Genomic DNA, 16,151 nt, shown 5'->3' on the forward strand with positions numbered 1-16,151 from the left:
TTTCAAAATATTTTATTTCATTTTTCAGTATGAAAAATTGCATTGCTTATGTTTTCTTCTTTAAAAATAATTTTATCAAAGTCTTAAAAAGCAAGCATTGTCAAAGACTATTGAACATTTACGTTTTCTCCTTAAGGTCCATGATTACTTGGGTTCTTGTTCTTAATGAAATATTAAATACTGTAATTATTTGCCATTGATATACATTTCTGTTATATCTCTATTTATCATATCAGCAACATAATCCATTTATTGAATATCATCGGCAACCCTTGAAATCATATTTTTTTAGGTAATAAAAATGTTTTAAATAATTTAGATGAAAGAAGTTTTACTTTCATCATAACCCCATTAAAAGTCTTTTACTGTCAACCCATCCACTACATACATCTTATTAGTTTCATCAGAATTATATATCTGGAGGGCAAAGCTCTTTGTCATTATTCTTGACAATCTAATTAAGATTTCTTCATTTGTTCAGTTCTTCCTTTTAACATTTTACCAACGGTACATGACTCGTGCTTAAGCATATATTCATTTAGTCAATTGATACACACAGCATGTAAACTTAACCTTGGTTTTTCTATTCCATTCTTCCATAAGTATCACCAAAAGTATCTTGTCATAAAGACTTTCATGTATTTTATTCTGTAGGAAAAGAAAATTGGGTCCCTCCTGTGTACATACCCCATGCTCTTGATTTATTTTCCAGTATTTTTATAGAGTATGAACATCATACCAATTGATCTATCATGTATCTATCATCATCTATGTATCCATTGCTTATATGGCAATTTATCTATCTTCTCTTGTTCCTTTCTCACTCTAAAGTGAGAATAATGCATTCCCAGTTAGCTAAGACTACAATTTCTGTTAACCTGTATCATTTCCCAGGTGTATCCTTCTTATATTCCATCAATATAGTCCATTGATAGTTTTTATTTGCAATAGTAATCAAATATTTCTAAAAATAATTCTGAACATGGTTTTTGAGGCAGAGTTTTTCACTGCACCTGGAACTTTTCTTTTCATCTATAATACTGTTCATTGAGAACCCAGAATCTTTTTTCTTTAAGATGTGCATTAACACACATAGCTTTACATGGGTTTTGGGTCCTAATGCTTGTGCATCAAGTATTTCACCTGATGATACATTTCCCTGGGCATTACATCATAGATGTGTAGTTATTTATTATTTAGAATAAAATAAACATAGTTTTAATTATTGTTCTGCATTTATAGGTGATTAGTAACCAAATGATTAACCAACCATTTACTGAGGCTTCATTTCCATTAATTCTTGGGAAATACCAGAAAGAGATTATGTCTTGTTCTCTGAAGGATTATAAAACTTCCTTTATATTTTGATCCAAATTATCTAATTAATTATATTTAAATAAAAATAATGAGCTAAATAATGTTGGGCATAATGTAATTCATATTAAAAATTCAATATTTCTAAGGGCTTAAGGTAAAATTAATACAGCATTGTCCATGTTTGTCATCTGTCTTTCCTATGATATTGTGAATGTTCCCTTTGTCAAAAAATTTTCTTAGTTCTTTCAACACAGTTTCAGATGAGACACATACTTTTTAGCCAATTAGTATTTTTAAACCTCATTTACTTTATATTTGAATTATTCTATAAAATCTGTGATCATAAGAGGTTTAAAAAGCATCATAATTAACATTTGAGCTATTGTTTTAATATTAGTAGTGGTCTGTTTCGATCAGAATAGGAACATGATTACATTGTATGCTAAGCAACCTATTAACACCTGACTAAAGAGCTACCTTGGGACAATCCTATACTGCTCTTGATGGTAAAAGGGGGAAAAATAACAAACTTACCTGCCATGGAGTATTATTTTAAGGTGTGTTACTTTTGTTTATGTTGTATTTGTTTAATTCTGTGAAACTGTGATACTGTGCCTGTGTAAAACACCTGATGGTCTAATAAAGAACTGACCAATAGCAAGGCAGGAGAAAGGATAGGCGGGGCTGGCAGGCAGAGGAAATATATAGAAGGTGAAATCTGGCAGAAGAGATCAAGGACCCAGGGAAGAAGGAGGACATCAGGGGTCAGCCACCCAGCTACACAGCAAGCCACAGAGTAAGAGTCAGATTTACAGAAGTAAGAGAATGGGAAAATCCCAGAGGCAAAGGGTAAATGGGATAATTTAAGTTAATAAAAGTTGGCAAAAATAAGCCAAGTTAAGGCCAGAAAAGCATTCATAAGTACTAACAAGCCTCTGTGTGCGTTTACTTGGGAGCTTGGTGGCAGGCCCCCCAAAAGAGTAAAAGCAACCAACAACACTTACCTGGCAGGGGAGATGCCATGACAATGAAGATGGTTTTCCTAGTGCAAGGTTTATCCATTGTACTCAAATTGCATTGACCCTTGTAATTTCTTCAAATGCAGGGAAATTGATTGCATAATTTCTTGTACTGGGGACCTCATTTGCACTCTTCTCTGAAAAGAAAAGAGATGGAACAAAAGACCAAAAAATACAGATTTTTGGAAGACAGTGTTAGCATAAAAGCTTTATGGTCATTGGAACATGAATTAAATACTGTTGGACTCCAATAAAATGTAAACTTTTATTTTAAATCTTAAGAAATCAATAGGGAACAAAATAAAACTCATGTATTATTTTCATCAAAAAATGTATTCTATGGTTCTAGAGAGATGGCTCAGAAATTGAGAACACTTGTTCTTACAGAGGACCTGGGTTCAGTTCCAAACACCTATGTTGGGCAGCTTACAACAGCTTATAACTTTAGCTCTGGAGGATCCAGTGTCTTCTTCTGGCCCCCAAAGACACTACCTGTACATGGCACATATAAATGATGCAAACACTCATGCACATAAAAGACTAATAAACACACAAACACAGACACAGAGAGAGAGAAAAAGAGAGGGTCAGATAGACAGAGAGAAAAGCAGAGAAAGAAGAGGAAGAGAGAGAGAATGAGGGAGAAGGGAGGATTGAAAGAAGAGAGAAAGATATATAAAGATAGATAGATAAATAGAAGATAGATAGATGATAGAGAGATAGATAGAAAGATGAGAGAGAGCAAGCGAGAAAGAGAGAGAAGACAAAGACCTGTATGACAAAATTTTTAAGTCTCTGAAGAAAGAAATTGAGGACAATATCAGAAAATGGAAAGATCTCCCATGCTCATGGATAGGTAGGATTAATGTAGTAAAAATGGCAATCTTACCAAAAGTAATCTACAGATTCAATGCTATCACCATAAAAATCCCAACACAATTCTTCACAGACCTGGGAAGAACAATACTCAACTATATATAGAAAAACAAAAAGCTCAGGTAGTTAAAGAAGTCCTCTACAATAAAGCAACTTCTAGAAGAATCACCATCCCTGACCTCAAGCTCTACTATAGAGCTATAGTAATAAGAACAGCTTGGTATTGGCATAAAAACTGATATGTGGACCAATAGAATCTCATTGAAGACCTTGACATTAATCCACACACCTATAAACATCTGATTTTTGACAAAGAAGCCAAAACTATACAATGCAAAAAAAAGCATCTTCAACAAATTGTGCTAGCATAACTGGATGTCAACATATAGATTTCAAATAAATACATCTGTATCACCATGCACAAAACTCAATCCCAAGTGGATCAATGACAACATAAATCCAGATACACTGAACCTGAAAAAAGAGAAAGTAGGAAGTAGTCTTGAATGCATTGACACAGCAGAGCACTTCCTAAATATAACACCAGTAGCATAGACACTGAGAGCAACAATTACTAAATGGGACCTCTTGAAACTGAAAAGCTTCTGTAAATCAAAGAATATGGTAAATAAGACAAAATGACAGCCTACAGAATGGGAAAATATCTTCACCAACCCTACACTGATCTCCAAAACATATAAAGAATTCAAGAAACTAGACATCAAAATAGCAAACAATCCAATTTAAAAAAATGGTCTACAGAGATAAACAGAAAATTTGACAGAAGAATATCAAATGGTTGAAAGACATTAGAGGAACTGCTCAACATCCTTAGTCATCAGGAAAATGCAAATCAAAACAACTTACATTTTACACCTGTCAGATTAGCTAAGATCAAATTTACTGAAGACGACATAAGTTGGAGAGAATGCGGAGCAAGGGGAACACTCCTCCACCTTGGTGGGAGTGCAAACTTGTACAGCCACTTTGGAAATCAGTATGGTGATTTCTCAGAAAACTGGGAATCAATTAACCTCAAGTCCCAATGATACCACTCTTGGGCATAGACCCAAGGAATGCTTAATTATGACACATGGACACTTGCTCAACTATGTTCATAGCAGCATTATTCTTTTTTTGCATTATTCTTAATAACCAGAACCTAGAAATAATCTAGATGTCCCTCAACCAAAGAATGAGTAAGAAAATGTGGCACATATACACAATGGAGTATTACTCAGCAGTAAAAAAACAATGACATCATGGAATATTGTAGGCAAATGGATGGAACTAGAAAATATCCTGAGTGAAGTAACCCAGGCTCAGGAAGACAAATATGGTATGTACTCACTCATAAGTGGATAAGGATAACCAGACTGCAACATACAGCTCCAGAGAAGCTAGCTAACAAGGAGGACCCTAAATTGGATGCATGGAATTTTCCCTTTCCTAGGAAGGGTAAATAGATCAGATCTCCAGAGTAAAATGGGAGTGAGGGGTGGCAACAGAGGGTAGGAGATGGGGGATGAGAACATAACAGAATGGAATGGTCTAGCTGGAAAAGGGATGAAGTGGGAGAGCAATGAAAGATATACCATGATAGAGGGAGACATCATGGGGATAGGGAGAAACCTGGTGCTAGGGAAGTTCCCAGGAATCCACAAGGATGACCCCAGATTAGACTACTAATAATAGTGGAAAGGGTACCTGAAGTTGCCTACTCCAGTTATCAGATCAGTGAACGTCCTAATTGTCATCATAGAGCCTTCATCCAGTAACTGATGGAAGCAGATGGAGAGATCCACAGCCAAGCACAAGGCTGAGCTCCAGGAGTCCAGTCGAAAAGAGGGAAAAGGGATTCTATGAACAAGGGGCATCAAGATCACGATGAGGAAACCTACAGAGACAACCAAACCAAGCTTGTGGAAACTCATGAACTTTAGACCAACAGCTGTGGAACCTCCATGTGACTGGACTAGGCTCTCTGCATAAGCATGACAGTTATGTAACTTGATCTACTTCAGGGGCCCTCTGGCAGTAGGATAAGAATCCATTCCTGGTGTATGAGCTGGCTTTTTGGAACCTACTACTTGTGCTGGGACATCTTACACAGCCATACAGGGGTTAGACTAAGGCAGGACTTAGACTTGCCTCAACTGAATGTACCAGGCTCTGCTCACTCCCCATAGGAGGCCTTACCATTTCGGGAGAGGGTATAAGAGGTGGGTTGGGGGAGAAGACTCAGGGGGAGTCAGAAGGAAGGAAGAGAGGGGCATCTGTGGTTGGTATGTAAAGTGAATAAGAAATTTCTTAATAAAAAAGAAAATAAAGATTTCTCAAAGTAATTCTATTGTCCGAATGAAAAGCTGATTGGATATCTAAGTGGAGACTGTTGAAATAGGTAAGCAAATATGACATATTTTTATTACCATAGGATAACACACAGGAAAATTGTTTGAAAATAAACATTCAAAAATGAAATATCAATAAAAACAATGATAAAGGAAATGTATCTAGAAATACAAGGCATAAAGTTTTACATGTACTTGACATCTTCTAATCAGAAAGTCTAACGTAGCTGAAAAAAACACCATTGGCTTTCAGTGATTTCTGCAACTTTCTTGTTTGTTAGAACACTAAAGTTTTTGGTGATCTATGTTCTTTAAGCTCTTTCAGTTATACAAGCATCCATACTCCTTCCAGAAAATCCTACCCTATCTAAAATACTCTTAGTTAATTCAATTTGAATGAATAAACCTTGACTAGTATGGCAATGAATTTCAATTTAGTAAGAACAGAGACAAACACGCTAGTTTTTCATTTTACAAAACCATTGATTTAGCGGACGTGCAATAAGAAAAATATGACACTCAACATTTCACCAATCATATGTAACGAGTTTTTAAAAAAGGCATTTGAAGAAACTGTGTTTGACATTCCACGTTAAACTACTGTCGTGTTCAGCTTCATTGCATGTAATGTAGACCTAGTCCACCCAATCACGTGCTCAGGAGAGTGTTCTTTATTCAATAAAGTTTTAATTTAGAAAAAAAAAAGGTCTTATTAATAAAAAAAAGAACAGAGACAAAGACTCTTATATGGAATATTCAATTGAATACTTTGATTTGGAACATATTAACCCTAAGGACAAAGAACCTCACTATTTTTTTGAAATTAAGTATCTTGTTATGTATTTTTTATCACCCTGGAGTACATTAATTTTTTTCCTACGTCCTTCTTTTATTTAGTTGCTGCAGTTTTCCTCTAATATATTGTTATATCTGTCATGTATTGTATAACCAAGTAGCGAAGCCTAAGTATCTCAAACACCAGAAACTTAACTTCTCACAGTTTTGGCAAATAAATCCAACATGAAGGTGCCAGAAGTGGTCATTCCTAATGAGGGTAAGTGGGTATGGGTTCTGGTCCAGGCCTCTCTCCTTAGCTTGGAAATAGCTCACTTCTCCCCATGTTAGTAATCACATCATCTTTTCCCTGTTGCCCTCTGTGCAAATGATGACTTTTCTTATATGATCATGAGTGTTTGGAGCAGAACCAACTGTCAGAGTCTTATTATAATCTAATTACCTCTTTTAAGTTAGTTCTATCCTCCCAATAAAGCTATATCCTGTGAAGAAGAAAAATCATAATCTACTAGGGTTTGTTGTAACAAGAAAGGATGAAGATGTGAGAGAGGCATAAAATATGAGATAATAATCAAAATAATTTTACTAAAATCTAAAATTGTATTAAGCTTTATTTTGGAATCCAAAATTAGTTTGTTTTAATAACAGAAAATTGCATTTCTATCAATAAGTATACTTTTCTGTGGTTTTGGTTTATATTATTTATGTATTTAATAACAACATTTCAGAATTTCCAAGGTCAACTGTTCTTTCTTGATGTGTTAAAGTTATCAATGTGGAAAAATAATCACATTTGAAAGGTGAAATGGCAATTGGTATGAAATTCATTTACACCCTCAATATTGAAATGTCATTGTTTTAGTTGTTTTTCTATTTTGTGACAGAACACCCTCACAAAAGCAACTTAAAGGAGAAAGGATCTAATTTGGCTTCCAGTTCTAAGATGTAATCCATATGATAGAGAAGTCAAAGAGACAGATGCTCAAAGAAACTGGCCACATCACATCCATAATAAGGAAAGAGAGAGTAAGGAATACATGTTAGTGTTCTGTTTACTTTTTCCATATTATAAACTGATTTACACCTTATGCACTGAATTGTGACACTCATAATTAATTATTAATGATATTATTTAATTAATGTAATAAAATATTACTCTTCACAGGCATGCCATGATACCAGTCTCCAATGTAATTTTAGATTCTATCTAGTTGTCATTAATCTTAAGCATCACAGTAGTAATACAGGAAATGTGTTGGTTTGAGATGAGTGGAGTGTTAAATATTAGAGAAGACTTGGTTCTGAAGAATTTGATAAATTTAAAAAGAAATCGGTGCCAGGTGGTGGTGGTGCATGCCTCTAATCCCAGAATTTGGGAGGCAGAGGCAGGTGGATCTCTATGTGTTCGAGGCCAGCCTGGGCTACAGAGTGAGTTCCAGGATAGATGCAAAGCTACACAGAGAAACCCTGTCTTGAAAAAAAAAAGAAAGAAAGAAAGAAAGAAAGAAAGAAAGAAAGAAAGAAAGAAAGAAAGAAAGGAAGGAAGGAAGGAAGGAAGGAAGGAAGGAAGGAAGAAAGAAAGAAAGGAAGGAAGGAAGGAAGGAAAGAAAGAAAGAAAGAAAGAAAGAAAGAAAGAAAGAAAGAAAGAAAGAAAGAAAGAAAGAAATTGATAAAATCTCAGTAATCATACAAAGGGATCACAGGTGGTGTGAGAACTTGCAAATTTAATGTTTCGAGAAACAAAGTAAATATTGTACCCAGAATGATTTATTTTACATTGTACTGAACGAAAGTAGTTAAAAAAAGCCATTGGGTAGTGAAAAGTAAATAAAATACAAAAAGAATGAATAAAAATAAGAAAAATCCCTGAAACTGTTGAATGGGTATCTTGATTCAGCAAAAGCAGATACAAAATAAGGCGATTCATGAGTCAAAATGTGTTTCACTGATCAAGAATTATGTGATACTTAGTTTTCCCACATTATGTACTTGAGTCAACATGAAGGACATTCTATCATATGTCTTAGTTGAAGAATTCAGTAATAAATTTGTCATTGGTAAGTTAATAGTTGAACTACTTGATATATCAGATTAGTGTCCTACATTAGATTAGGTGATATGAGAAAAAACAAAAGAAATACCACATTTGTCATCTATATCTGGTTTAATGTCCATTTAAGGTTAGGCTTATATAAATAAATGAATGGGTGGCAAGCTACCTTAATGAGATGCTACCTGGCAGGGACTATATAAGATTTCATTCAGGTTAATGTGGGCTCGTGATTTTAGAAGTTCCACTCCAAGGTGCAATGATGAACCTAAGTTTTGTCTCTGATGAAGGTAGAGCATGAGGTCAGCAGTGTGTATGTGTGTCTAAGGAACACGTGTGCATGTGTCTAAGCAGGAACCATACGACAAGGTCTCGGCTGCAGAACGCACCCTTAATAGATGAGCTTCTGGAATCCCTATCATAGTCACACCAAAGCAGATGAGTCCAACAGAATATATGCTCCCAATCTAGGTGATACTGGTAATTTACAATTCATATTACTTTCTAAAAAGTTAAGGAAATGATGCCTGACAATATTTTTAAATGATACCACTTTTGGAATATTTTACAAAATCTAAAATAAATAAGGTTTCCTATAACAATTATCATAAACAACATAAACATTTGAAATTAAAAACAGATACTCTAATCTTATTTAAAATATTCATATTCGTTTTAGTAATTTTGGATATCATCATTGTTTATGACAGGTAAAATATAATATGTGTATATATAAGAGTGGAAATGAGTCCAGGCAATATGGATGGCCTCAGTAAGAGAAGTAATCATTCAATAAATACTTGAGAAATCACTAGGGCCAAGGGATGTAATACTTCGTTGATTATCTTAAGTGTTTTTTCATATTATTCTAATATAAAAGTCCTAATAATCACTTCTGTGTCAGAAGGAAATACTCTCATTGTGGATGATGGCTAAAGAAATATTTTTACTTTTTATACTTTTTTCCAGGTTGCCAACTACTTTGTCAGTTCAAAGAGTTAATGTCAGTTTCATTTGCCTGTCTGCCGCACAAAGGGCCAAAGTGATAAAATAGAAGAGAAATAAAAATCTCATTGCAAGATAATTATGGAATCGTGTACAAACCTTTAAAGGTTAATGAGCTCTCTAGAGAAGATGAATGACAGGTCTTGAAACTGTTGTCTGCCTGTAATCCATTTCCCACATAATCCTAGTTGTGAAGATTTGACATATTACAGGTAATATGGGGTGAATGTTAACCGTGAAAATGGTAATTTAAGTAATGTGAGATTCACTGATATTAAAAGAAACAGCATCTGGTCAAGAGATAAAAGAAGAGAACATAAAATTTAGTGGCTACAGGAACCGAAGCACATCTCAATGATCAAAACACAAGGTGAATAAGCGAAAAGCGATCTCTGATTCTTTCATGTAGGCACTAGGCAACAGGAGACTGATTTCTCTCTCTTCTTTCATGTTCATTTTCAAGATTATAATTAAGTAGAACTATTCTTTTACAGTTAAAGAGTGTAATGATTTAAAATGTTTTGCAGAGTGGATTTGAAACACTTAGATGGCTTTTCATGAAAGTATAGGAACACAACAAGAAGTTTTCATGTGCTATCCCTTTCTTATGTCACACATACTGCAAGGTCAGGCTCTCTACAAGACAAGAAACAAGATCAGCATGGATACTTGATAGGTACAACTCATTCAGTTACTGTTCAGTAAGTTAAACTAAAAATAATTTGCAATCAAAATTTATGGATTTAGTTTATTAAATTTTGATATAGAACAGACTGTCAATGCAAAAGTAGTTCTGTTTAATTTGTGCATAGAAAAATGAATTTCAATAAAAAAAATATTTGGGTTTAGATTGAATGTTTGGTACTGAAATGAAGAAATTTGCATTTTGACTATCAGACATTTTTGTCTCAACAGAATTGGACTGTCTGCAAAGCACCCTGCCATCCTTCTTATTTTTAAAGCATGCTCACCTGGTCCTCTTCCCTAATCTCAACAGTATTCTCACTACCTAGTAAAACTTGATTCCTATTTTGTTAAAATCAACTTTATCTTAGGGTGACTGCTTCCTCTTCATACTTCTTTCCTTTTCTTTTCTTTTAAAAATATTTTTTTATTTTACAACAACACAGGAGTGGTCTAATTTTTCAAAACAAAAAGCAAAAGGTTTTTGAGGGTAAAGCTGAGTTTTAAAGTACTTTTCTGGTGTGTGTGTGAGCCCTGGGTTTAATCTCAGGGGAAAACATATTTATGTGTAAATTTACTTATTCTTATATAAGAATTTGCTTGTGTATGTATGTCCATCCATGTACAGTTAGACTCTCCAAAAGTATGGAAAATACTCTGCTTTATTCACTGTTTGTTTGCTTGTTTTAATCTCGATAATGTTTAATGAAATATCTTTGCATTCACAGTCACACTACTATTTGGCCAATAATTAGCCTAGATGAATGCAGATAATTAACTATGATAGCTGTCTACTTTGTAAGTGTAAGTTTATTAGTTTAAAGAATTTGGACCAACGGTGACTCATCTGGTATTCCCTGATAGTATGAGAATGCATAACTGAGACAGGAAGTCACAGGAGAAAGAAAGCTTCCACTTCTATGAGTCATATTAATTAATCATATCTCTTTCTTGACAAAGTGTCCTCACAATTCTTACTTATGTCTCATTAATTATGTTATAAAGTCAATTTTATTTCTCAACTTGATGGGATCTGGTATCAAATGAGAGATAAACTGCTGGGGCACCTCTAAAGGATTTTCTTGAGGAGGCAATGTGAAGACTTACCCTAAATGTACATGGACCTTTCTGGGGGCAGCCCATCAAAGAAGCTCTGAGGTGGGAGCTCCGCCTTTTACCTGTTTGAAGATGCCTTTCCATTTTACTGTTAAATTCATCTCTTCTGCCACTAATAATACCACAGCTGCCATTCTTTGTTGACATCAAAATGAAATATTTTCAGCCTCCTAACCTAGACTGAATATAATTCACTCTCCTGGAATCTTCTTGACTTGCATTATGAGGTTGGAACTGCAGAGGCACTAGGCTTATGACTGAGTACCCTCTTGCTTCTCAGCCTCTTGAGAGCAAGGACAGCGGTGGTATAACTACCCAGGCTGAATCATGTAAGCTAATAATGAATCCCCTTTTAATATATATCAATGTTATTGGTTTTGTTCCACAACAAAATGTTTATAATACCCTTGTGCACTATTTATTATTGCTTTTTGTTTTAATGAAGTAGAGTTTTCCTATGTAGCCCTCAATCTTGCCTCAGAAATCTGAATCCTTCCTGAGTCAACTTCTAGAAATGAGAGATTATTATGGGCATGAGCCACCATGACAAGATTGAATTGGATGTTTTCTAAGATATTCAGATTTGCCATGGTTTCTTTCACTATTTATGTGAGTACTTGTTAACCAAATTTATATATTTTAATATATTTTATCAGTTTGACAAAGATAAATAGTAAGTTTAACAAATCCAATCACAAGTATGTTTTTTTTCACAAAACAAAACACTAATATTTTTTCTAGGATAACCTAAATGAAAAGTGAAAATATAAATTTAAAGCATCTATCATAGAACTACTCAAAAACTCACTGCTACAGACATAAGTGCTCATTGGAATTCTTATAATATATCTAACACAAAGACATCATAGTGTGTCTATTGACAACACATCAATGATAGTAAATTATTTTAATAATTGTAGTAATATGAAACATTAGGAATTACTTGCATGCTCATTCTTACATTAAACAAATTTAAAGATTTTTATGATTGAATTGGTTTAAATGATTACAATAAGCAAAAATCTGTTTAAAAAGGAACTGTATTTATTATTTCTTAGTTATTCTGCTGTTGCACAAGGAGAATGGTCATTAATTGTTTTTGTTCATCAGGCTGGTGCATGTTTCAAATGTTCTCTGTTTTCTCAAAAACTCTATAGCCCTTTGAAAAAAATGGAAATAAGACATTTGATTTGTTAACAGAATAATAGACATAAAAATGGGTACCACAAAAAACTAATGCAACTGTAATGATGGATTCTGGTATTAAATTATAGGAGGATGAAAAATATTGTTTGCTTGGTGTTATTTTTCTCACATACAGCAGGCACACATACTTAACTTCATTTATTTTCTTATAATATAATACTATAAATACATGCATAAATATGTAGGTATAGCACTACAAGTACAAAGAATACACATTTTGGCTTATGAATGAAAATAAATTAAAATAGTCTTTATTGTGAGTCTGTTAATAATTTGATGAGTAATAAAACGCTCTGCTTTGCATTTACTATTAGGTAACCTAGAAGAGACTTCAAGACTATGTAGTGAAATGCATGCCTCCTAATATATTTTGCTATCTATATTCCTGAGAGGAAAATGATGATATTGTACAATGCTCTGAAAATGATAGTATGGAGCTAAACAAATTATTATATTGAAAGACACTGAGTTTGCAAATGCTCAGCTAAGGAATGTGAGAAAAGTTCTGAACACAGAGAAGAGAAGCAAGTGTGTTAGAGAAATATGGTCAGAAACCCTGGGATCCCAGACAATTCTCTGTATATGTTCCCAGGTTTCCATTATGAAATATTTTTTTCATTTAAATGCTAAACTTCCCTGATACTATCAGACATTTATTGTCTTTGCAATTGTAGATTCTAAAAATACCAACATTTCTACTCCAGTTTTTCAAAATCCATTTAGATCACACAAATTATATAAAACACTTACTGTGGATGTGAAGCAAGTAGGCGTTCCAAATATTTCTTACTACAATAGAATAGCAGTACATTTGATGGAATGATGGTCTTTAAACATCTTTTGCTCCTACACACATTTCTGTTTAATATACTCTTCACACTTTCAATGTAGGTGAAGTTTGAAGTATTTAAACAGAAGACACTAAAGCTTAATCAGGGTTTTGTTTATGAAATTAGAAAATAAAAATCTATAAAATATAAAGAAGAAAAGTTAATTAAATGAGAATATCAGAGGGTAAATAGGACATGCTATATGTCTTCTTTTAAACACTGATGATGTAAACAATGGCTTTTTATTGGATCTCAAAAAGCATATTTACAATCTAATCATTTAGCTGCATTTGGGGGCCAATCCTCCCAAATGTAAGTGTGATTATTTTCACTCACAATATACAGTGAAGAAAAAAGTGGATTGGAATGATGATCTCGGATATTTCAGGGTTGCATTGTACAACCTATTGTAAAATATCTGGCAATTAAAATTTATCAGGACTGAATCGGGCAGTCTGTTCTTAGTCAATCTATCCCACACCTTGTAAATTCTTCTAGGCATCATTTTCACTCATTTATCTACCACAGGGAAGTTTAAGTATACTAGTTATTCATGATTTGAGGTTATGCATACTTTCTGACCTCTGGAGAAATACAAACTGATTTATCTGACAAATGGGGAAAGTGACCTCTATTTTCAGTCCCATTAGCTTATTTGAATTCTAAGTCTTTAAAAGGCAAAATATCTACATTCCAAACACATGTAAAGGAACTGTACTTAGATAAGATCTGGCTTATATTACAAATATGTCCTATAGCTGTTATGTAAGCTATGTGAATGATTTTTACAAAGAATCACACTATTTTCAGCTAATTGTCCTGTATTTTCCCTATTTAACTATGATACTTCAGCCCTAATGAAGTTATTAAGGATGTTCTTTTTTATAACTTTAGTGTTCTATTTTCATTGCCTATGTGCCATTATCAATATTGAATATTGAGTAAAGATTGTATTTCCCAAGTGAAAGAAATGTATTTTTGAGACCACTCCATCTCTTATGTAACATATCAGACAATAAAAAACAATTTCTGTTTTGAGATTTGATTTCCATGATATTTTCTTCTATCATTCACATACACCACAGCACATAGGTTATCTTCCATTACTAACCTAACAAACATACTAATATTTAAGTTTCAACATAATACCCAGAGGTGGTGTTTTTGAAATATATCAGACCTTACTTTTCCTCTGCTCCAAAAGCCATAATTACTTTCTTTAAAGAATTCTAAGCTAAATGCCACTGTCAAGAACTCTTAGTCTCCAAGCCCTATCTGTATGCATAATCTTTATATTATTCACAACCATGTTATATCATATACCTCTGAATATTTTTATTTCATGATTTATCTTCTGAAATGTAATAAAGTGAAAGATTTGGGCTAAGGATATTATTTACTTGGAACATTTCAAGCAGCAATTGTCACCATGCTGTCCATGCCAATTTTCTGAACTACAGTCTTTGGAAAACTTCTTGGTTTGTTACGTTCTCCAATATACATTAGTCAAAAGGGTCAATATAATAGTCTTGATTGGTCACATAATTTATATTGGAGAACAGATAAGTTGTGATGTGGGCTTTTAAAATAGGATGATTGGATCATTTGCTTTGCACATCAAAGGAGAGATTTCACCACTCTGTTCACATTTATTGTGCTGATATTTTTCTTTATTTGATTTTTTGATATCATAATAAAATTACATCATTCCCCCTTCCTGTTCCTCTCTTCATGTTCTCCTGTAGACTCCTCCTCATTTTTTTCTATGTCATCTCCTCTTTCATTAACTGCTCTTGCATGCATTAACATATATACACAAGTATTCCTAAATACAACCTGCTCACTCTGTATAATATTCCTTGTATACATTTTTGTTGTTCACCACAAGGTATAGGATTGCTTAAATACAGTACAGGAATGGGATATATGAGGAGAATTCTGAGTGTCAAAAACAAGACAAGAATCTTATGACCTCAGTTTCTTCAAAACATGGAATTGTTCTTGAAATGGTTTCATACTCCTCACAGGTGGAATGGATAGGAATGAGTTTACTTCAGAATAATCATTATAATTGGCTATTGCTATTTGTTTATATGCCTCTAAAATATGTTTGCCATGTATGACTTACCTTGTGATTGTATACAGCTTGAACTCATGAGAACTTTACTCATGTGACCTTTCTTAACACTCAGAGTATAAATTATGTGAGGCTCTGAATAAAATTGGCAATTGCATGAGACTTCAGTTGACCTCATTTATCAGCTCCTTTCATTCAGATCCCACCACTTCTAAAGCAGTGACATAGGATAATTGATTTTACTGTTTGGGTGTAATCTTGTAAATCCCAAGAATCAAAAATTACAGACATCTTTAAACTCACAGTGGTAATGACCTTAGTCTTTCTTCAATAACTACTTTCTCTTCATACACATGTTCTTAGTCTGTAGTCAGGAGATCTGTAGTGTTCACTCTTTCTCTCTAACTTGAAGCACTGTGGTAACACTGAGCACAACAACATTTTGAGTCATCTTTGCATGACTTTAAATATTCCTTTAAAAATATGTGAAACTGCCGAGTGGTGGTGGCTCACGCCTTTAATCCCAGCACTTGGGAGACAGAGCCAGGCAGATCTCTATGAGTTCAAGGCCAGCTTGGGCTACCAAGTGAGTTTCAGGAGAGGCGCAAAGCTACACAGAGAAACCATGTCTCAAACCCCCCCCTCCAAAAAAAAAGCCAAAGTTTAAAAAAAAAATATGTGAAACTTACTTGTAGGGACGGAACAATATAACTAATATAAGTTTAGTTATTTTGAGAGTACTCTTTATTTCAAATTTAATATACTAATTCAATCTTAGAATTAAGAGATACAAAAGTAACTAGCACTCATTTAAACTAGTAATTA

The 16,151-nt window shown here is 33.8% G+C and overlaps 1 non-coding gene and 1 pseudogene across 1 annotated transcript; both read left to right on the forward strand.

The window, feature by feature from the left end:
* The first annotated feature begins 2,313 nt into the window (after positions 1 to 2,313).
* On the forward strand, positions 2,314 to 2,473 carry LOC128109212 (U1 spliceosomal RNA). The gene has a single exon (XR_008217749.1). It is a non-coding gene; the product is annotated as a U1 spliceosomal RNA (small nuclear RNA).
* A 4,110-nt stretch (positions 2,474 to 6,583) lies between these two features.
* LOC128108751 (phosducin-like protein 3) overlaps positions 6,584 to 16,151 on the forward strand; it is a 100,583-nt pseudogene continuing 91,015 nt past the window's right edge.

This window comes from Peromyscus californicus, unplaced genomic scaffold (assembly GCF_007827085.1).
Source record: "Peromyscus californicus insignis strain IS unplaced genomic scaffold, ASM782708v3 Scaffold_13__1_contigs__length_99412109, whole genome shotgun sequence".
Classification (NCBI taxonomy): Eukaryota; Metazoa; Chordata; class Mammalia; order Rodentia; family Cricetidae; genus Peromyscus; species Peromyscus californicus.